We start from the raw sequence: 23825 nt of genomic DNA, 5'->3' as shown, positions 1-23825 counted from the left end.
AAAGGAGGTAGAGAAACTTGGATTCCTGAGTCCTGAGAGAGAACTTTGCTGGTACCCCGAAGCCCTAAAGGGGAAAGGGACTCAGTCATATCTTACCTTAGTTCCCTCTTTCATTTTTATTAAGATATAGCTTACTTGCAATAAAACTTGTGCATTCTCTAAAAATAATTTATTTTTGTCGTTGTTGAGAATACAAACAGCAGAACATATATCAATCCAACAATTTCTACGTGTACAATTCAGTGAAAGAACACAAAAATTTTCAGAGCTGGACCGATAAGCAACATCATGATAAATGGAGAAAAGATTGAAGTTGTCAAGGATTTCATTTTACTTGGGTCCACAATCAACACCCATGGAAGCAGCAGTCAAGAAATCAAATGATGTATTGCATTGGGCAAATCTGCTATAAAAGACGTCTTTAGAGTGCTGAAAAGCAAAAATGTCACCTTGTGGACTAAGGTGCACCTGACCCAAGCCATGATATTTTCAGTCGCAGCCTATTCATGTGAAAGCTGGACAATGAATAAGGAAGGCTGAAGAATTGATGCCTTTGAATCACAGTGTTGGTGAGGAACATTGAATATCCAATGGACTGCCAGAAGAAAGAACAAACCTGTCTTGGAAGAAGTACACCCAGAGTGCTCCTTGGAAGCGAGCATGGCGAGACTTTCTCTCTCTTACATTGGATATGGTATCAGGAGGGTCCAGTACCTGGAGAAGGATATCAAGCTTGGTAAAAAAAGGTAGAGGATTAATGAAAGAGAAGACCCTGAACAAGATGGATTGACACAGTGGCTATAACCTTGGGCTCAAACATAGCAACGATTGTGAGGATGGGGCAGGACCGGGCAGTGTTTCATTCTGTTGTACGTAGGGTCGCTGAGTTGGAACCAACTTGGCAGAGTTTCGTTCTGCTGCGCATAGGGCTACTGAGTTGGAAGCAACCTGTCAGCAGCTAAAAGCAACAACAACACAATTCAGTGAAGAATGCACACATCTTAAAGCGTACATACCAGTGAGATTTTTTTTTTTATGTATACATCTGTGAAATCAACGTATAGAATATTTCCAGCACCTTAGCATGCACCTTATGACCCCTCTAAATTTGCACCCTCCTCCAGGTGGTTGTACTCTCCTCCACTATTCCTGAGCTCTGTTACCATAGATTAGTTTTATCTGTTTTTGAGCTTTATGTAAATGGGATCATACGGTATGTAGTTATTTGAGTCTGGTTTCTTTTACTCAATATTATGTATATGAGACTCATCTACATTGCTGTGTGTTGTCCATTTTTTAACACTGTGTAGTATTTTATTGTATGAATATATCACAATTTATTGATCCTTTCCTGGTGGCACAGTGGTTAACTGTTCAGCTGCTAACCAAAAAGTCTGCAGTTTTAATCTACCAGTCGCTCCTCGGAAACCTTAGGGGGCAGTTCTACTCTGTCGTATAGGGTCATTATGGTCGGAATCGACTCAATGGCAACGGATTTGGTTCCTTCCTTCATGGATATTTTGTTATTTCCAATTTTTGGCTATTATGAAATAAAGCTCTCATGAACATTCTTGTACTTTTTTTTTTTTTTGATGACACAAGCTATTATTTCTCTGGGCTTTTTGCCTGCAGTGTCATTACTGAGTCATATGGTGTATGCTTCTTTCACTTTATTAGATATACCAGTTTTCTCAAAGTGATTAATCTATTTGTCCTCCTACCAGCAATGTAAGGAAATTCCACTTTCTCTACATCCTTGAGAAAAGTAGGTATTGTCTGTCTTTTAAGTTTTATTTTAGCCGTTCTGATGTTGAAAACTGTCTCTCAAAGACCTTTGTCCATTTAAAAAATTGACTTTTCTGTCTTTTCCTAGTTAATTTTTAAGAGTTCTTCAAATATATGGTAGACACTAGACTTTGGCCAGATCTATCTCAAATATCATCTTGGCCTAGTTATTTTTTTAAATTGTGGTGAAAATATATATAACAAAACATACACCAGCTCAACAGTTTCTACATGTACATTTCAGTAACATTGATTATCAAGTTGTGAAATGATTCTTGATATCCATTTCCAAATCATTCCACCATCATTAACATAAAATCAATGCTCCCTAAGCAAAATCTCTCCCTTTTCTCCTCCCCCCTACCCGTGGTAACCACTAATAATCTTTGGCTTATATATGTTTACCTATTTCAATATAAATAAGAGGATACAATATTTGTTTCTTTTGTGACTGACTTATTTCCCTGAGCATGATGTTTTCAAGTTCATCCATGTTGTGGCATGCATAACGACTTCATTCTTTCTCTGTCTTTTTTTTGGGGGGGGGCGGTGTTTAACAAACAGAATGTTTATTCTTTCACAGTCTAGTAGGCTAGAAGTCTGAATTCAGGGCTCCAGCTCCAGGGGAAGGCTTTGTTTCTCTGTTGGCTCTGGAGGAAGATCCTTGTCATCAATCCTCCTCTGGTCTAGAAGATTCTTAGCACAGGAACCTTGGGTCCAAAGGACAGGCTCTGCTCCTGGCACTACTTACTTGGTGGTATGAGGTCCCCCTCAGATTTGGGCAGCAGATCTGACCCCATCCTGTTTGCACTTGTGAAAGGCAGCCCCAAACTCCGGAACTGAGTTGGTGAAGATCTTACTGAAAACTAAGAGGTTGTGGCCCCACTCTTTGAAGCCCCGGAGGCCATGGCTCCACTCTTTGAGACTCCAAAGGTCATGACCCTACCCTTTGAGATGGAGGCAGCTCTGCTTCCTGTGTTCCTTGTCTCTTCAGCTTCTGATTCCTGGCTTCTTGGCCTCTCAGCCCCTCAGACCTCTCCACCCATGTCTGCCTCGCTGGAACAAGTGTTCCAAAGCTCTGTAACTCTGCCAATAACTTCCTGGAGGCACCCCACTCCACCAGTAAACTTTGGCTAGAAGGCACTCAGCTCTCTGGCTCCGTGGGTTGGCAAGCCTAGCTCCACCAATAAGTTCCCAAAGGCAACCCACTCCACTCACCTCTCTTGCTCCTTGGGTCGGCTCCAGCACTGTCTCACACTGGTCTCCTGGTTCTGCTGCTGCCATTTCTCTTGTGCTGCTTCTCACCCTCTGCACCATCTCCAGTGTAAGCTCTCCTCACTTCCTTCAGAGTTCTGACCAGAATTGTCTTTGATGTCCATATTCCACCAACAGTCTCCTCAAGGCAATCTATGATTTTTATTTTTTTACTTTTAAAAAAAAGAAAAAAAATTTTTTTACTATTAGGCACTTTAAAACTCTTCCAGGCTCTATCCATTCACAGATAAAAACTGCTTCCACATTTTAGATATCTATTAGAGCAGCACCCCACTCCCAGTACCAAATTCTGTCTTAGTTACCTAGTGCTGCTGTAACAGAAATATCACAAGTGGATGGCTTTAACAAAACAGAAGTTTATTTTCTCACATTTTGGGAGGCTAGAAGTCCAAGCTCAGGGTGCCAGCTCCAGGGTAAGACTTTCTCTCTCTGTTGGCGCTAGGGGAGGGTCCTCATCATCAATTTTCTCCTGGTCTAGGAGCTTCTCAGTACAGAGACCCTGGGTCCAAATGACACTCTGTGCTCCTGGCATTTCTTTCTTGGTGATATGAGGTCCCTGGGACTTCATTCTCTTTTACAGCTGCATAATATGTACCACATTTTGTTTATCCATTCATCTGTTGGTGTACATTTTGGTTGTTTCCACCTTCTGGCTATTGTGAAACACGCTGCAATGAATATGGGTGTACAGGTTCTGTTTGCATTCCTGCCTTCACTTCTCCCAGGTATATACCTAGGAGTGGAATGCCTCTGTCCTATGGTAGTTCTGGAAACCTTGATGGCATAGTGGTTAAAAGCTATGGCTGCTAACCAAAAGGTTGGCAGTTCGAATCCACCAGGTGCTCCTTGGAAACCCTATGGGGCAGTTCTGCTCTGTCCTACAGGGTCGCTATGAGTTGGAATTGACTCGAAGGCAGTGGGTTGGGTTTGGTTTTGGTTTTATGGTAGTTCTGTGTTCAACTTTTTGAGGAAACACCAAACCGTTTGCCACAGTGGCTGCATCATTTTATTGGCCTAGTTTTAACTCAGGGCTCTAATAAGTCATGTAAGATATGAATGCAGAAAAATACAGTTCCTGAGGTGACTGTGCAAGATTTCCTTCCTCCCTTATTCCAACCTCTCCTTCACTCATAAAATCATTTAATGAAAGAAATCTGTCTGTTTTCTACAACCTGTAGAGTTGCAGCCTGACTCCTCAATCCTGAGGTTGCTAGAGGCCTGGAAAGGGCTGTGTCACGGTTTCTTCTGGATCATGGCTCCCCTCAGGGCAAGGGAGAGCTGAATTTTCCCTGGTTGTTACTACCTTATGGGAGTCCTGGTGACACAGTGGTGAAAACCCTCAGCTGCTAACCAAAAGATCAGCAGTTTGAATCTACCAGCCACTCAGCAGGAGAAAGATGTGGCAATCTGCTTCTATAAAGATCTACAACTTTGGAAACTCTTTGGGAGAGTTCTACTGCGTCCTGTAGGGTCGCTGTAATTCAGAATCAACTCGACGGCAGTGGATGATTTATTAAAGCCTTGCCGAGTTCAGCAACATGGAGAGCGACAAAGGAGCTACCAGGACCCAAAGCCCTTTGCGGTTGAGCTGGTTCTGACTCATAGTGGTCCTGTAAGACTGAGTAGAACTGTCCTACAGGGATTCCTAGGCTGTAATTTTTTTTTAACTTTTTATTGAACTTTAGGTGAAAGTTTATACATAGCAAATTAATTTCCCAATCAATAATTCATACACGATTTTTTTCCTGTGACATTGGTTGCACCCCCATCAATGCGTCAGCACTCTCCCCTTTTCCTCCCTGAGTTCCCCATTTCCATTCCTCCGGTTTCCCTGTCCCTCCCTACCTTCTCATCTTTGGTTTTGGAGAAATATTGCCCTTTTGGTCTCCTACAGTGGATTGTTCCAAGGAGCACATTCTTCATGGGTGTTATTGTCCATTTTATAGCCACATCTACTGTTCGGCTGAAAGTGGCCTCCAGGAGTGTCTCCAGTTTCAAGTTAGAAAGTTGTCTTAGGGTGACAGTCCTGGGGGTTTCTTCAGTCTTTTTCAGAGCAGTAAGTCTAGTTTCTCTCTCTCTCTTTTTTTTATCTGAATTTTATTCTGCATGTTATTGAATTTTCTTCTACATTTAAATGGGACCTTCTAGTGTGGTCCTGGACAGAGTGGCTGGTAGTGGTAGTGGGGCACAATCTTGTTCTGGTCTCAGGTTAGAGAAGGCTGTGGATCATGTGGCCTCAGCTGTAATCTTTAAGGAAGTGGATCGCCCGGTATTTCTTCTTCAGAGATGCTGGGTGGGTTTGAACCACTAAGTTTATGGTTAACAGCTGTGCCCTTGCCTGTCGTGCCACCAGGGCTCCTTCCCTGAAGATAACCAAAAAAACCCAAGCCCATCGTTGTCAATTCTGACTCATAGCAACCGTATAAGGACAGGGTAGAACTGTGCCATATGGCGTCCAAGGCTGTAATCCTTACAGAAGCCGACTGCCACATCTTTCTCCTACAGAGCACCTGACGGGAACAAACCATCAACCTTTCAGTTAGCAGGCAAGGGTTTAGCCGCTGCACCACCAGGGTTCCTCCTACCAGGACCCAGAGACTCAGAAAAGGCTGTGAAGGAAAGAAATCATGCTTGGTGGTCTGCTCCTCCCACCTTCACTTCCTGCTTTCAGAAGTCTGGGGTTGAGCCTTCCTTGCTCTCTGCTCTGGCTTCAGCCCTCAGCTCAGGCTTTGGGCATGGAAGATAATCAATGACCATGTGTAAAATGAAGAAAAGAACAAAGAGGGGAGAGGCTGGGATAAATGTGTATGCATTCTGGGACTGCCCTGCCCTTTGCTGTATTCTGTTGGTTAGAAGCAAGTCACAAAAAAACAAAACAGAAACAGAAAATAAATGTTGGCAAAGGTGTGCAAAAATCAGAACCTTATCCATTGCTGGTGGGAATGCAAAATGGTACAGCTGTTGTGGAAAACAGTTCACCAGCTCCTCAAAATTTAAAAATAGAGCACCCATATGACCCGGCAATGCCACTTTTAAGCACATACTCCAGAGACTTGAAAGCAGCAATGCAACAGAAACCTGTACACCAATGTTCATTGCAGCACTTTTCACAATAACCAAAAGGTAGAAACAACCCAAATGCCTATCAAATGCCTGTGAATGGATAAACAAAATGTGGTATATACACACAATGGAATATTACTCTGTCATAAAGAGAAATGATGTCCTGATATATGTTACAATATGAATGAACCTTGAAAACATTAAAAAATATGGATGAACCTTGAAAACATTATGCTCAGTGAAATTAGTCAATCACAAAAAGACAAATATTGTATGATATCACTAATATGGAACACTTAGAGTAGGCAAAGGTATAGAGACCAAAGTTTAACAGTGGTTACCAGGGGTGGGAGGCAAGGGGAAAAAGTGCAATTTGTGTTTAGCTAGCGTTGAGTTTCTGTTTATGGGGATGGAAAATATGGCAATGGATGCTTGCTGTAATTAGTTTCATTGTAATTGTTGCTGTAATTAGTTTCATTGATTTGTTGTAGTTAGGTGTCATCAAGTAGGTTCCAACTCATTGCGATCCTGTGTACAACAAAATGAAATGCTGCCCCGTCCTGCACTATCCTCACAATCATTGCTATGTTTGAGCCCACTGTTGCAGCCACTGTGTCAGTCCATCTTGTTCAGGATCTTCCTCTCTTTTGTTGACCGTCTACTTTACCAAGCATGATGTCTTTCTCCAGGGACTAGTCCCTCCTGATAACATGTCCAAAATAAGTGAGACGAAGTCTTTCCATCCTCATTTAATTGTACAAGCTAAAAATGTTGAATTGGCAAACGTGTTGCCTATATTAAAAAAAACAACAGCATGTAACTGGAAAAAAAAAAAAAAAACAGTAAATCACAGGTCCGTCCTACAATCAGGGGAAGGGGATTACACAACGGCATGAACACCAGGAGGAGGGTCTCATTGGGAGCCATTTTCTTAGTTCCTTTGGCTCACTCGACTCTGATAATTTTTGGCCGTCCTAGTCCCTTTGATCCAACTCATTCTCCTATCCATGTATTGAGGAATTTTAGTTCTGAGTTGTCACATATATGCTTACCCTTTTTCTTCTCTTTCATTCAAGATTATTTTGAAAAACATAAACTTTACCAAATCAGTTAATCATGACTATCCATTTTAAAATGTTTAATTTAATCTGATATTTTTACCGTATCCTCTGGAATTCTTCGCTCCTATTATCTGAGTTTCAAAGATGTTTCCTAATTCAAACTTTGTGAGGCATGCCTGAGAATTTGTACATCTGGGATGTTTTTAATTACACCTTCTTATAGATTGAATTGTGTCTCTCTCCCAAACAAATATATGTTGAAGTCCTAATTCCTGTACCTACGAATGTGATCCTGTTTAGAAATAGGTTTTATTTTTTTGGTTATGTTAATATGGTCATACTGAGTAGGGTGGGTCCTAAACCTAATCCCTTCTGAGTGGTGTCTTATAAAGGGGAGCACAAACACAGGATACACAGGGGAACATGTTATGTGAAGATAGAGGCTTATGAATCTACATGCCCAGGAACACCAAGGATTGCCAGCAGCTACTACAAGATGATAGAGACAAAGAAGGACCTTCCTATAAAGATGATGTCCTGAATTCAGACTCTTAAATCAGTGGGGCAGGGGAACTTCATGGCAAAGAGTAGAAAGTGAGGTAGAGCTAGGAGATGGTTTCTGTGTACAGGTTTCTGTGCACAGGAGATGGCATACAGGTTTCTCTTTGCATTGCTGCTTTCAAGTCTCTTGGGTGTATACCTAAGAGTGGGATTGCTGGGTCATATGGGAGCTCTATTTTTAACTTTCTGAGGAATCTCCAAACTGTTTTCTAGTTCTGCCAGCTTCTACTTCCTCCTCCTCCCTTTTGGACACGCCAAAGGAATAGGAAAGGGAAAACCCTTGAGTCTACAGTCCAAACGAGGGAGGATTAGGGCTGGGATCCTGGACTTCTGTGTGATACTACAAGACATAACCGGGATGAGAGGCTGAGCTGAAGCTCTCAGGGATTGAGAATCATTGTTCTTGTTGATAAGTGATCCCTCCCACCCTGGGTCTGAGGGTGGTGGTCTGGGGGCCTGGACTCCTGGGTTCTGAAGAAAAACCTGTGGCCTAAATTCCTGGATATGAGTGATGAGGGGTCAGATGTTTTCATTCGTGGCTTCTGAGGGAAAAAGATGCTGGTGGACAGGACTCCTGGATGTGTGATAATTTAGGGATTTGTTTTATCCAGACATTTCTACTAATTTGAAGACTTTGCTTGCAAAGAGGTGGACCCAGCCTCAAGACCATTTCTACTGAAGAAACAGAGGAGACTGGACCCCCATCCCTGTCTTCTCTGCCTATAGGCACTCCTTCTTCACTCATTACCTCCACCCTCAACAGTTTTCTAGTCTGTCCATCCTATTTCCTCCCAAGTAGCAGGTTTAAAAAATAGAACCAATAAAATGCATTACCCACCGTTAGTCACCTTGTTAACCTGAGCTCCTAGGTCTCTGGGACACCTCCTTGTCACCTTTCTCCTGAACCTGGGAGGGGCTGGCTTCACATAAGATTTGTCAGGCTGAGTTGATCCATCAGGACAAGGCAGGAAGTTGTGAAGGGCTTCAGAGTCTCCCAAAGTCCCAGCCCAGTTCCCCTGAGCTCCCAATGCTGAGCTGTCCCAGGACTGTTTTCTGTGAGGACCCTCACTCCATCTTCTTACTCCCTCCTGGGGAGATCAGAAAATTTCTGGGCACCTCCACCCCATCCACTCTTTCTGGCTGGTGTCCCTCGAGCCCTCATGATTATTGGGGGTCTCTGTCAGTCTCTCTGTCTCTCTTTTGACATTATCTCTGTCTGTGATATTGAACTCTTCCTATCTCCCCTGTAAGCTGGTCTCTGTCCCACAGTTGCTCTCAGTCTCAGGGTATCAGACACTGTGCTTCTCTTTTTACTGTGACTATTGCATCTGTCTGTCTGTATTTTTCTTCCCTACCCTTTCCATTCTTCCCCTTCTCTCCTTCTCCTCCTCCTTTCTTCCTCTTTCTTCCTTTTTTCCTCCACCTCTTTTTCCTTCTCTTTCTTTCCTCTTCCTCCTCCTTTCCTCCTCCTCTTTGTTATTGTTCTCCTCCTCATCTTTGCCTTTTTTCCCCCTCTCCTTCTCCTTCTTATTCTCCTGGTTTCTGTGGGGAAAAGGAGCTGTCAGACAGGACTTCTGGGGCTGTGATTGTTCAGGGATGAGTTTCATCCTGACAATTCCACTCATTCTTGGAACTTAGGATATAAGGAAATGGACCAAGGCTCAAGCCCACTTCCTACCTCTCCCCTTGCCCCCTCTCTCCCTTTTTCTTTCTTCTTCTTCTTCTTCTCTCTCTCCTCCCCTAGTGTCCACCTTTCCCCCTCTATGAATTGTTTGTGGTATCTCTGTATGTCTATTTCTAAATGCCTGTGTCTTTCTACTCTGGTCCTTAGCTTTTGCATCTCTCTGTATCCTTTCTTGGTCTCCATCTTTGTGTATCAATGTTTTCCTTTTCCTCAGTCTCTCCGTTGCTATCCCCCATGGTTCTGTGGCTTTAATCATGAGTTGTGTTTTGTGTCTCCCTGTAGCTCCATCTTGATCTTTGATGATGTATTTCTGTATCCATCTCTCTGTCTTTCTGCCAGTTCCTGAGTTTCCTAACAGGGTCATCTTCTCTCGGATGACACGTCCTGCATGACTCTTCAGAACCTCCTTGGAATCCAGACTCAGTGATGACTTCAGTTTTGTGCCGGTGAGGACAGGATTCCAGCCCAGTTCAGTCCCAGTTGTCATCGAGACAGTCCCAACTCATAGTTACCCTATGTGTGTCCGAATAGACTGTGCTCATAGGGTTTTCAGTGGCAGATTTTTCAGAAGTAGATCACCAAGCCTTTCTTCCAAGAACCTTCTGAGTGGATTTGAACTGCCAAACTTTCAGTTAGCAGTTGATCACATTAACCTGTTGCACCACCAAGAAATTCATAAAGTCGGGATTAAGGAATGGGAAGTGGTTGAGGCTGGAAAGAGTGGAAGACAGTCAGAGGGGGAGGAAACTGAGGGGTATGCATCATGGGGGTAGGAATTAGAGGTCCAAGGCCAGGTCCCAGTATCCACAGACCCTTTTTCTCCTCCTCCAGGGTTTCCAGGGGCCCCAGGAGTTCATCCCAGACAGTGGGAGATTTCTGAATCCTGGTGCAGGAATGAGAGAGATACCCCTCATCATAAAGATCAACTGCATGGAGCCTGGCCAGGTAAGAGTGGGCCTGCCCTGACCCCTAAACTTAGGCCCTATGGATGACCTGTACACTGGCTCATGGTTTGACCCCTTCATGTGGTGCTCCTACCTGGTGTCCTAGGGCTGCCATAACAAAGTATCACAAATTGGTTGATTTTGAAGAACAGAAATTTATTCTCTCACAGTTCTGGAGGCTGAAAGTCTGAATTCAGGGTACAGGTGGGGCCATGCTCTCCCCAAAGGCTCTAGGGGAAGATCCTTCCCAGTTTCTCCTGGTTTCTGGTAGCCCCAGGCCTTCCTTGGCTTGTAGATGCATCTTTACATGGTCTTCCTTCCTCTGTCTGTCTCTCTGTGTCTCTTCTCTTTTATAGGGGTGCCAGTCATAGGATTAGGACCCACCCTAGTCCAGTTCAACTCCACGTTAACAGATAACATCTTCAAAGGCTCTATTTCCGAACAAGGTCACATTCACAGGTCTATAGTGGGATTTCAAGGATATCTTTTGTGGGGAACACAACTCAACCCAGAATAGCACAAATCTGAACTCACCACAAACTATAACTCTGAACCCAGCCCCAACCCACACATTGCCCCAGGCTCTGTCCCAGACAAAACTCCAGCGCTGATCTTGTGTCTGACCCCAGATGCTGACTGACCACAAACCCTCTAACCCTGACCCCAGAACTCTGACTCAAGCCCCTGGAGACTACCTCCTCTCCGGAATGTAGCTGGACAAGCAGAGAGCCCACCCTACCCTTCACTGGCTCCCATTGCTAAGTGAAGTGACTCCTATGACTGCTTACCCGAGACCTCTGAGAGGCAACGGAGGTTCTGGAATCTTATCTCCAGTCACTGGGGAGCTGGACTAAGCTCAGTAGTCCTCCCCCCTGCCTCCCCCAAGACATCTCCAGGTGACTTAGACCCTTCTTCCTCACCCGCACTGTCTACTTCCTCCTCTGGATTCCAGAGGACCAGCCATCCTGGTTCAGTGCCCTGGTCAATGTCTGCCCGTGCTCAGCCTGGTCTTGTTTCTTTGGGCAGTACCCTGGGTGGGGACTACACTTCGATCCTCCAGGGAACCCTGTGGTACTCTGCTGTGGGGGATGCCTGCCTCATCTGATCTGACATCTTTTTCTATGATGAGCTGAATGGGGGACCTCAGTCTGGAGGCAGGGCAGATGCTAAAAATATGAGTGGTCTCTGAGGTTTGGGGTCTGCAATCCTATCCATTGTGTCTCCTTGGAATCTTGGATGAGAGACAGCTCCTCCCTAGGCTTCAGTTTCCTTTGCCACAACATGGAGATGATCATTCATCTAATATTCATGAGTATACGTGAGGGCTTTCTATGTGTTGGGCAACATTGTTAGGTATTAGAGACACCTGGTGGGCCAGACAGGACCCTGGGTGGCACAAAAGATTGGCCCTTGACTACTAACCTAAACGTTGGCAGTTCAAACCTACCCAGCAGTAGTACCATGGAAGAAAAACCTGGCAATCTGCTTCCATAAAGATTACAACCGATGGAACCCTATGGAACAGTTCTACTTGGTAACACTTGGGGTCACCATGAGTCGGAATTGTCTTGAGGGTAACGAGTTTGGGTTTCTGGTATTTTGGTGGCCCAGAGGGCTCAGTGCTTCCATTATGGGGCTCACAACCCAGTGAGAGAGAGGACACCATTTGTAATAAATTATTTGTGCGAGATTCAGGTAAGGGTGCCAAACTGGAGAAGTTCCCCTACAAGAGAAAACTGGGCAACCTGACCTCATCTTTGTGGCTGGGGTGTATTTGACCTAACACCTTAAGCGTCAGTAGGAGTTAAATAGGCCAAGAGGAGAGGTAAGTTGTTCCAGACAGAGATACTGAACATGCAAAGGCCCTGTGGCAGGAGGGAGGGTGGTGTGTGTGAGGAATTTAGAGAAGGCCTAGTTGGTGGGGGAGAGCAGCTGGAGTAGATTACCAGGGGGTAAGAGTGTGCAGGGAAGCCAACAGGGGCCAGAGTTGGAACCAGGAGACCACTGTGCAGGTGAGCAGATACGTGGGTGAACAGATGAGGATGGCTTGAACCCAGATGATGATGATGCATATGGAGACGATGGATTGGAGAGTCATAAAAGTAGGTGGCCGCACTGTGTGCATGTGAATAATTTAGCACCATTTGTAATGAATTATTTTCATGAGATTTGAGCAGACCAGTAATCCAAGTGCTACCAGCCAAAATGGTAGCAGGGGAGCTGGTGAGAATTTGTCACAATCTTGGTTGAAGATCTCATTTGCCAATTGGAAGAAGGCTCTACCCAATGGGAACATGTTCAGGGTCTTAGAGACAAGTTCCCAGCCCCATGGAACAAGCCCTTTGCTGCTACTCTGTGTCATGGCTGTGGGTAGGTAGGGCTTGATGGAGTTCGAGATGGAGTTGGAAGCGAAGCCAGCCTGGTGAAGCTGAAATGAGGATGGAATCCTGGTTTTTGCCTTCATCAAAAATTCTCCTTCTACCCCGAAAACAACTCATCAGACATGAAAGGGACAGGTTAGCGGGTGGGAGAGAGACGCTGATGAAGAGTGAGCTAATTATATCAGGTGGACACTTGAGATTGTGTTGGCAACTCTTGTCTGGATGGGGGATGGGAGGATAGAGAGAGAGGGAAGCCGGCAAAATTGTCAAGAAAGGAGAGACTGAAAGGGCTGACTCAAGAGGGGGAGAGCAAGTGGGAGTAGGGAGTGAGATGTATGTAAACCTATATGTGACAGACTGATTGGATTTGTAAACGTTCACTTGAAGCTTAATAAAAGTTATTAAAAAAAAAAATTCTCCTTCTAGATGTTGGTGAGGAGTGAGCTTCTCGGATCAGGTGGACACTTGAGAGTATGTTGGCATCTCCTCCCTGAAAGGGAGATGACAGGGTAGAGGGGTTTGATAGCTGACGAAATGGACATGAAAAGAGAAAGTGGAGGGAGGGAGCGGGCTGTCTCATCAGCGGGAGAGCAATTGGGAGTATGTAGCAAGGTGTATACAAGTTTTTGTGTGAGAGACTGACTTGATTTGTAAACTTCCACTTAAAGCACAATAAAAAAAAAAAAAAGAATTCTCCCTGTAAATGTTCACGATCATTAGCCATTAGAGAAATGCAAATCAAAACTACAATCCGATTCCTTCTCACTCCAACAAGGCTGGCATTAATTTAAAAAAAAAAAAAACCCAAAATAATAAATGTTGGAGAGTTTGTGGAGAGACTGGAATACTTAAACATGCTGGTGGGAATGTAAAATGGTACAATCACTTCGGAAATCAGTCTGGCACTTCCTTTAAAAACTAGAAATAGAACTACCATACGATCCAGCAATCCCACTCTTTGGAATATATCCTAGAGAAATAAGAGCCCTTACATGAACAGATATATGCACACCCATGTTCATTGCAGCACTGTTTACAATAGCAAAAAGATGGAAGCAACCAACATGCCCATGAACAGTTGAATGGATAAATAAATTATGGTATATTCTTCACACAATGGAATACTATGCATCGATAAAGAACAGTGATGAATCTGTGAAACATTTCATAACATGGAGGAATCTGGAAGGCATTATGCTGAAATTAGTCAGTTGCAAAAGGATAAATATTGTATAAGACCACTATTATATGAACTTGAGAAATAGTTTAAACAGAAAAGAGAACATTCTTTGAAGGTTATGGGGCAGGGAGGGAGAGGGGTTTTTACTAATTACATAGTAGATAAGAACTATTTTAGGTGAAGGGAAAGACAGCACACAATTCAGGAGAGGTCAGTACAACCAGACTAAACCAAAAGCAAAGAAGTTTCCTGAATAAACTGAATGCTTTGAAGGCCAGTGTAGCAGGGGCAGGGGTTGGGGGACCATGGTTTCAGGGGGCATCTAAGTCAACTGGCATAATAAAAACAATTAAGAAAATGTTCTGCATCCCACTTTGGAGAATGGCATCTGGGGTCTTAAACACTAGCAAGCAGCCATCTAAGATGCATCAATTGGTCTCAATCCACCTGGAGCAAAGGAGAATGAAGAACACCAAAGACACGGGGTAATTATGAGCCCAAGAGACAGAAAGGGCCACATAAACCAGAGACTACATCAGCCTGAGAACAGAAGAACTAGACGGTGCCCGGCTAAAGCCAATGACTTCCCTGACAGGGAACACAACAAAGAACCCCTGCGGGAGCAGGACAGCAATTGGATGTAGACCCCAAATTCTCATAAAAAGACCAGACTTAATGGTCTGACTGGATGGCACCAACAATGGTCTGACTGAGACTAGAATGACCCCGGAGGTCATGGTCCCCAAACCTTCTGTTAGCCCAAGACAGGAACCATTCCTAAAGCTAACTCTTCAGACAGGGGTTGGACTGGACTATGGGATAGACAATGATACTGGTAAAGAATGAGCTTCTAGGATCAAGAAGACACATGAGACTATGTTGGCATCTCCTTCCTGAAGGGGAGATGAGAGGGTAGAGAGGGTCAGAAACTGGCCGGATGGACATGAAAAGAAATAGAAGAGGGAAGGAGCGTGTTGTCTCATTAGGGGGAGAGCAATTAGGAGTAAACAGCAAGGTGTTTATAAATTTTTGTATGACAGTCCGACTTGATTTGTAAACTTTCACTTAAAACAAAACAAAAATTTAAAAAAAAAAAAAAAGGAGAATTCTCCTTCTGCTGTGGGGACCATTATTTCGGGGAATATCTAGCTCAATTGGCATAACATAGTTTATAAAGAATATATTCTACGTTCTACTTTGTTGAGTAGAGTCTGGGGTCTTAAAAGCCTGTGAGAAGCCATCTAGGATACTCCACTCATCTCACCCCTTTGGGAGCAAGGAAGAATGGAGAAAATTAAAGACACAAGGGAAAGGTTAGTCCAAAGGACCAATGGACCACATCTACCACGGCCTGCACCAGACTGAGTTCAGTACAATGAGATGGTGCCCAGCTACCACCACTGACTGCTCTGACAGGAATCACAATAGAGGGTCCCGGACAGAGCTGGAGAAAAATGTAGAACAAAATTCTAGCTCAAAAAGAGAGACCAGACTTGCTGGCCTGACAGAGATTGGAGAAACTCTGAGAGTGGCCCCCAGACACCCTTTCAGCTCAGTAATGAGGTCACTTCTGGGATTCACCCTTCAGCCAAAAATTGAACAGGCCCTTGGAACAAAGTAAGACTGAAGGGGCACACCAGCCCTGGGGCAGGAACTGGAAGGCAGGAGGGAACAGAAAAGCTGGTAATGGGAACCCAGGGTTGAGTGGGGAGAGTGTTGACATGTCATGGGATTGTTAACCAATGTCATAGAACAATATGTGCGCTAATTTTTTAATGAGAGGCTAGTTTGTTCTGTAAACCTTCATCTAAAGTACGATTTAAAAAAATTTTTTTTCCCTCTACCATTTTCTTACCAGGCATGGTTGCCTTTGCCATGGCCCACCTCTACCTCTAGGCCTTTGATTCTCCCCTTAAAGCTGACCACCTTGCTTCCCATCACCCTGGCCTATAGCATCTACTATGTCCTCCTGTTCCCACACCTCACATCCAATATGGCGCTACCAGTGGGCAACTATGTTACCATCTTAGTATCCATGCTGTGACGTGGCAAGGTCAAAGGCAGATGTTCTGAGTTGGGAGGCCTGCTCCTCACAATCTCAGATGTTGTGTTGGCCTGGGATGCCTTCATCAAGCCCAGGCCCCACACCCACCTTGTGATTATGACCACTTATTATGCTGTCCAGGTCTTCACTGCATGTCAGCTGTCAAGAGCAGGAGACCTATGACAGACTAACTGGGAAAAAAATACAATGAGTACCCTCACCCTTCCCCTCCTAAAGGCCCCCTGAGAACAACCCTTCACACCAGAGAAAAATGCTAAGGAGAAACATTTCCAGCCTCCATCTGTCTGCAGACCATGTTCTGCTTGAAGCCTTTTGAGAGGAGCAAATGGTTTGTGATTGGCTGCTAACTCAAAGGTTGACAGTTTGAACCCACCCAGTGGCTCCATGGAAGAAAGGCTTGGTGACTTGCTTCCATAAAAATTACAGCCAAGAAAACCCTGTGGAGCACAGTTCTACTCTATAACATATGGGGATGCCTTGAGTTGGAATCCACTTGAGAGCAGCTAACAACAGTAACAACTCTGGTACCTGTGAACATGATCTTGTTTGTTGGAAAGAGGGCTTTGAAGATGTAATCAGTTAAGATGAAGTCATACAGTAGTAGGCTGGATCCTAATCCAATAATAGTGTTGTCCTAATAGAAGAGGAGAAAGAAAAGACGCAGAGACAGATAGAGGAAGGACAATTTACACTGCAGTTACATGCTAAGGAATGCCTGGAGCCACCAGAAGCTAGGAGAGAAACTTGGATCAGATTCTCCCTTAAAGCCTCAGAGGCTTCAACGTGACTAACACACTGATCTTAGACTCCAAAGCTGTGATACAATAAATTTCTGTTTTTATAAACCACTCAATTTGTGGCCTCCTCACACGTCTGTCAGTTTTTACCAACTTCTGCAGTCTGAAATTGATCAAACATGCAATCAGGATGCATTGATAATTATTGGTGATTGAAATGTGAAAGCTGGAAACAAAGAAGAAGAATTGGTAGTTGAAAAATATGGCCTTGGTGATAGAAACGATGCTGGAGATTGCATGATAGAATTTTGCAAGACCAACAACTTCTTTATTGCAAATACTTTTTTTCAACAACATAAATGGTGACTATATGTGGGGACCTTGCCAGCTGGAATACACAGGAATCAAATCCACTATGTCTGTGGAAGGAGACGATAGAAAAGCTCATATCATCAGTCAGAACGAGGCTAGTGGCTGACTGCAGAACAGACCATCATTTGCTCCTATGGAAGTTCAAGTTGAAGCTGAAGAAAGTTAGAACAAGTCCACAAGAGCCAAGGTACTACCTTGAGCATGTCCCACCTGAATTTAGAGTCCATCTCAAGGATAGATTTGATGCATTGAACACTAATGATTGAAGACCAGATGAGTTTCGGAATGACCTCAAGGACATCATACCTGAAGAAAGCAAGAGATCATTAAAAAGACAGGAAAGAAAGAAAAGACCAAAATGGATGTCAGAAGAGCCTCTGAAACTTGCTCTTAAACGTCAAGTAGCTAAAGGAAACAGAAGAAATGATGGAGTCAAAGAACTGAAGAGAAGATTTCAAAGGGTGGCTCAAGAAGACAAAGTATCATAATGGCATGTGCGAAGACCTGGAGTTAGAAAACCAAAAGGGAAGAACATGGTCAGCATTTCTCAAGCTGAAAGAATTGAAGAAAAAATTCAAGCCTCGAGTTGCACTATTGAAGGATTCTACAGGGAAAATATTAAATGACTCAGGAAGCATCAAAAGAAGATGGAAGGAATACACAGAGTCACTATACCAAAAAGAACTGGTCGACATTCGACCATTTCAGGAGGTAGCATATGATCAGGAACCCATGGTACTGAAGCAAGAGGTCCAAGCTGCACTAACGGCATTGGTGGAAAATAGGCTGCAGGAATTAACGAAATACCAGTTGAGATGTTTCAACAAATGGATGCAGTGCTAGAAGTGCTCACTTGTCTATGCCAACAAATTTGGAAGACAGCTACCTGGCCAAGTCACTGGAAGAGATTCATATTTATGCCTATTCCAAAGAAAGGTGATCCAACTGAATGTGGAAATTATTGAACAATATCATTAATATCACACAAAAGTAAAATTTTGCTAAAGATCGTTCAAAAACAGCAGTAGCAGTACATCGACAGGGAACTGCCAGAAATTCAAGCTGGATTCAGAAAAGGGCAGGGAACCAGGGATATCATCGCTGATGTCAGATGGATTCTGGCTGAAAGCAGAGAATACCAGAAAGATGTTTACCTGTGTTTTATTGACTAGGCAAAGGCATTTGACTCTATGGATCATAAAGAATTATGGATAAGATTGTGAAGAATGGGAATTCCAGCACATTTCATTGTGCTTATGAGGAACCTGTACATAGGTCAAGAGGCAGCCGTTCATACAGAAGAAGAGAACGGGAAAGGTGTTTGTCAGGTTTGTATCCTTTCACCATACTTATTCCATCTGTATGCAGAACAAATAATCTGAGAAGCTAGACTACATGAAGAAGAATGGGGCCTCAGGATTGGAGGAAGACTCATTAACAACCTGTGTTAAGCAGACGACACAACCTTGCTTGCTGAAAGTGAAGAGGACTTGAAGCACTTATTGATGAAGATCAAAGACTACAGCCTTCAGTATGGATAACACCTCAACATAAAAAAAAAAAAAAAAATCCTTGAAACTGGACCAATAAGCAACATCACGATAAACAGAGAAAAGATTGAAGTTATGAAGGATTTCATTTTACTTGGATCCACAATCAACACCTGTGGAAGCAACAGTCAAGACACCAAATGACGCATTGGGTAAAGCTCCTGCAAAGGACCTCTTTAAAGTGTTAAAAAGCAAAGATATCACCTTGAAGACTAAGGTGTGGTGTTTTCAATTGCCTCTTATGCATGCGAAAGCTAGGCAATGAATAAGGAAGACCAAAGGAGAATTGATGCCTTTGAATTACGGTGTTCATGAAGAATATTGAATATACCATGGACCGCCAAAAGAACTAACAAATTTGTCTTGGTATAAGTACAGCCAGAATGCTTTTTAGAAGCAAGAATGGCGAGACTAAGTCTCACATACTTTGAACATGTTATCAGGTGGGGTCAGCCCCTGGAGAAGGACATCATGCTTGGTAAAGGGTCAGCGAAACAGAGGAAGACCCTCAATGAGATGGATTGACACAGTGGCGGCAACAATGGGCTCAAGCGTAATAATGACCATGAGGATGGTACAGGAATGGGCAGCGTTTCATTCTGTTGTACATAGGGTCACTATAAGTCGGAACCGACTAAACGGCACCTAACAACAACAACAATTTATGGCACTTTTTTACACAACCCTGGGACACTAAGATAATAGGTACAGATAATGTGAATTACTGGTATTATTGCCATGGGCCAGTGAGTTGCAACCCTGCTGTGCACTCCACAAAAAAATTTAATAAATTCACCTCAGAATTATGCAGGACACTGGGGCACTTACCCACTGTCTCAGTTATCTAGAGCTGCTATAGCAGAAATATCATAAGTGGATGGCTTTAACAAACAGAAATTTATTTTCTCACAGTCTTAGGAGGCTAGAAGTCTGAATTCAGGGCCCAGCCCCCAGGGAATGTGTTCTCTCTCTGTGGGTTCTGGAGAAAGGTCCTTGTCACCAATCTTCCCCCAGCCTAGGAGCTTCTTAGGACGCACTCTGCTCCAGGCACTTTTTTCTTGACTGCAAGAGGTCCCTCTCCTCTCTGCTCCTTTCTTTCTCCTTTTATCTCTTGTAAGATAAAAGGCAATGCAGGCCACACCCCAGGGAAACTCCCCTTATGTTGGATCAGGGGAGTAAGGGTGTTGAATCCAACCCTAATCCTCTTTAACTTAATCTAATCTTGCCTCATTAACCACAGGCAGAGATTAGGATTTATAACACATAGGATAATCACATAAGATCACAAAATGGTGGACAACCACGCAACACTGGTAATCATGGCCTAGCCAAGTTGATACACATTTTTGGGGAACACAATTCAATTCATAATACCTACCAACTACTATCATCTAGTGTTTGTTGGATGTCCCGGTTTTTTTAATTAAAAAAAATTGAGGTGAAATTCTCCAAACATAAGATTAACCGTCTTAAAGTGAACAATTCAGTGTTGCTGGGTGGCATCGAACCACCAATCTTTAGGTTAGTAGTCAAGCACAAATGGCTTGTATCACCCATGGCCATAGGGGGCTACAAAAAGAGTTTCAATATCTAGCTAAGAGAATTGAAAACTTATGTCCACACAAAAATTCATACACCAATGTTATAGCAGCATTAATCATAATAGCTGAAAGTTGGAAAAACCCCAATGATCCCCATATATGAAATATCTAGAATAGGCAAATGCATGGAGACCAAAGTTTATTAACAGTTGTGCTTTTGTTTTCATTCATCTCCAAGTATTTTCTAACTTCTCTTGTGATTTCTTCTTTGACTCATTGGCTATTTACTAGCGTGTTGTTTAATTTCTACATATTTGTGAATTTTTCATTTTTTCTTTCTGTTATTGATTTCCAGTTTCATTCTATTGTGGTTGGAGAAGATACTTCTTATGATTTCAATACTTTAAAGTTTATCGAGACTGGTTTTGTGACCTATCCAGAAGAATGGTCCATAGGCACTGGAAAAGAATGTGTATCGTGCTATTGTTGTTGTTGTGTGCCGTTGAGTCAATTCCAATTCATAACAACCCTACAGAGTAGAACTGCCCCTTAGGGTTTCCAAGGCTGTAATCTTTAAGGAAGCAGATTGCCACATCTTTCTCCCATGGAGTAGCTGGTGAGTTGGAATTGTCAACCTTTTGGTTTTCAGCAGCCGAGTACTTAACCACTGTGCCACCAGGGCTCCTTGTTGTTGGGCTGAGTGTTCTATAAACATCTGTTAAGTGTAGTTGGTTTATAGTGTCGTTCAAGTCCTCTATTTCCTTATGGATATTCTGTCTAGATGTCCTATCAACTACTGACCGTGGTATATGGAAGTCTCCAACTATTATTTTAGGACTATTTCTCTCTTCAGTTTTGTCAATGTTTGCTTCATATATTTGGGGGCAGCCAATTTAGTTTTTTTTTTCTGCTCTCTTTTTCCTACTGGTTAAAAAAAATGGTGAAGATGTTTACCATTATTATTTAGTATTTAGGTTTTAACCCGCCCAGTGGCTCTGAGAGAGAAGGACCTGGTGATTTGTTGCCGTAAATATCACAGCCTAAGAAACCCTATGGGGCAGTTCTGTTCTGTCATATAGGGTCACTGTGAATCAAAATCAACTTGACAGCACATAACAACAACATCGTTTAGTATTTAGGTGTATCAAGACGGGATTGTGACAGAATGAGAGAGGTTCTAATTGGGGTTGTAGAGGAAATCTTGTTGTTGGCTAGAGTAACGGAGGACTCTTAAGTCAGTGGGGGAAAACTACATGGCAAAGGACAGAAAGTGGGGTACAGCTTGGAGACAGTTCTTGCCTGAAAGCTGGGACGCATTATCTAGTAAGCAAGGTAAGCACATACTTGTGCATGCTTACTAATCTGTAGTGAACACTTTCACATATTTTTCACCACATCGTGGTGAAACCCATGTGAAGTTGTTCACTGCAGATTAGAAAGTAAGCACAAGTAAGCCTATGCTTACCTTGCTTACTGGGTAATCCACTCCTGTCCAGGATTGTAAATCTAAAAAGAGGCTTCGATTCTGTAGGAAGGTGCTATGAGGTTGGGAGAAAGGCAGTTGCCAGACATATCTACAAGCAGAATCTCTGATGTGGTAAAAAAAAAAAAAAAAAAAAACATGAAAATGTTCACTAAAGATTAGTAAGTAACCAGAAGTAAGCCCATGCTTACCTGCAAGACTCTGCTTCCTTCTCCTCCCTCTGGCCACAGCAAAGGGCAAGGCAAAAAGAATTCTTGAGTTTAAAGTCCTTTAGGAGATAGGATTGGGGCCAGGATCCTGGACACCAGAAATGTTCTGATGAGACATGAGAGCAGTAAGAGGCTGCGGTGATGGCCTCAGGGTCTGGGGACCACTGTTGCTGCTGGCAAGTGCTGCTTCCCAGAATCTGAGAGAGGAGGGACTGGGTGCCCAGACACCTGTGTCTGAGGGAGGAAGGAATAGATTCCTGGACTCCAGGGTCTGAGGGAACAGGGGCTACCGGTCTGTGACTCCTGGAGAGGAAAGAGAGGCCAATGATTCTTTGGAGTAGGAAGAAGAGTCTAGGGCAAAGGAAACTGTGGAAGAGATTTACACCTGGGCCCTTAGATATTGCAGCATCTGTAGTGAGAGTAAATTCTGGTTTTTTGTTTTTTTTTTTTAGGCAAGATACCGGTATGCTCGAAAGACCCAAGGTTCTGGGCCCCAGACCCCTTTTCTTCCACATGCAGGGGTCACTTCTCCCCAAGGACCCAGGAATCCAGGGCCTCAGCTCCTCCTTCATCAGACCCAGAAGTCCTGACCCCCAAGCTCCTCCTCCCTCAGACCCAAGAGTCTGGGTTCCCAGTCCTTCCTTCCTCAGATCCAGGAGTCCTTGCTCCCATCCTACTCCTCCCTCAGACTCAGGGGTCCGTGCCCCCATCACTCTTCTTCCTCCCTTAGACCAGGAGTCCAGGTCCCCAGCCCACTCCTCCCTCTGACTCAGCAGTCCAGGTCTGCAGACCCTTTTTACCTCAAACAGGCTTCCAGATCCTCCTCCCTCAGACCCAGGAATCCACCCTCTGGCCCCCAATCCCAGTCTCTTTCCTGCCTTCTATAGTTTGTTGATTGCTTCCCTGCCCCCAGTCTTCCAAGGTTATTTCTGAAAGTGGAACCAATAAGTTTATCTCTGGTCCTTATCAGTCAAGTCAACCCCAGCTCTTGGGTCCCTGGAGCCCCACCCCTGCCACACTCCCACTTTAGAAAACACTGACGTTGGGGTGACCTTTGTCAGAACCCAGCCCTGGGGGAGGAGACAGCATACCTGGGTCCCTCCTTCTCAGGTAGGGGTGACTCATGGGAGCCAGGCCTGGGAGAATTCCTGATAGGTCCTGCCCACCTTAACAATCTCACCTGGGTGAAGGAAGATGAAGTTCAGGGTCTGATTCCTCCCTCTCTGGGCTCTCCCCAGGGCGTGTGGATCTGGACAGGGGCCAGGGCGGCCGGTGAGTGATCCCTGCCTGTGTTCACTGCCCATACACATAGGCTGAACTTCAATTTCCATGAGCTTCTTGGGGCGTCACCATGGCTGTCCATTGCAGGGGCTGATGGGAATTGTCATTTCTGGATTTGGGGCAAGACCTGGGGATGGTTGAAGGGACAGTACCTCGTTTCTCACCTGCTCACAGTGCGCCATTCTTCCCAATTTCTCAGACTCCAACCCAGTAGGAACCTGAGTTTGGATGTTCTGACCAACAGTTCCATCATTCTGAGCTGAGCTGCCCCCGAGGGCTCAGACTCAGAGCTAAACCTACTGGGTGCCATGCACTGGAGCGGGTGGATAGATTTGAACCTGGGCCCTTGCATGAATTGTCTGTGTGGACAGAAGAGGAGAGCATTCCTGAAGTTTCCTGCCACTGAGCATGGGCTGCAGGAACCCAGGTGTCTGTGTCTAGGTCCCCTTGTAGGAAGTATTTCTTAATAACCAGGCTGTGCAGGGAAAGGGCAAACCACTTTGTTCTGGTCACTTGGGGACATGGAACCCTGAGTCTCTGCTCCATCTTCCAGAACCTAACCAGTGACAAGTCTCAGGGTGCAAAACCAAAACACTAGCTCAATCACCTTGAGCTGGACAGCTCCCCTGGGCCCAAACCAACAACAGTACACC

The sequence above is a fragment of the Loxodonta africana genome, chromosome 11, assembly GCF_030014295.1.
Source record: "Loxodonta africana isolate mLoxAfr1 chromosome 11, mLoxAfr1.hap2, whole genome shotgun sequence".
NCBI lineage: Eukaryota > Metazoa > Chordata > Mammalia > Proboscidea > Elephantidae > Loxodonta > Loxodonta africana.
Note: the sequence above shows the minus strand (reverse complement) of the source record.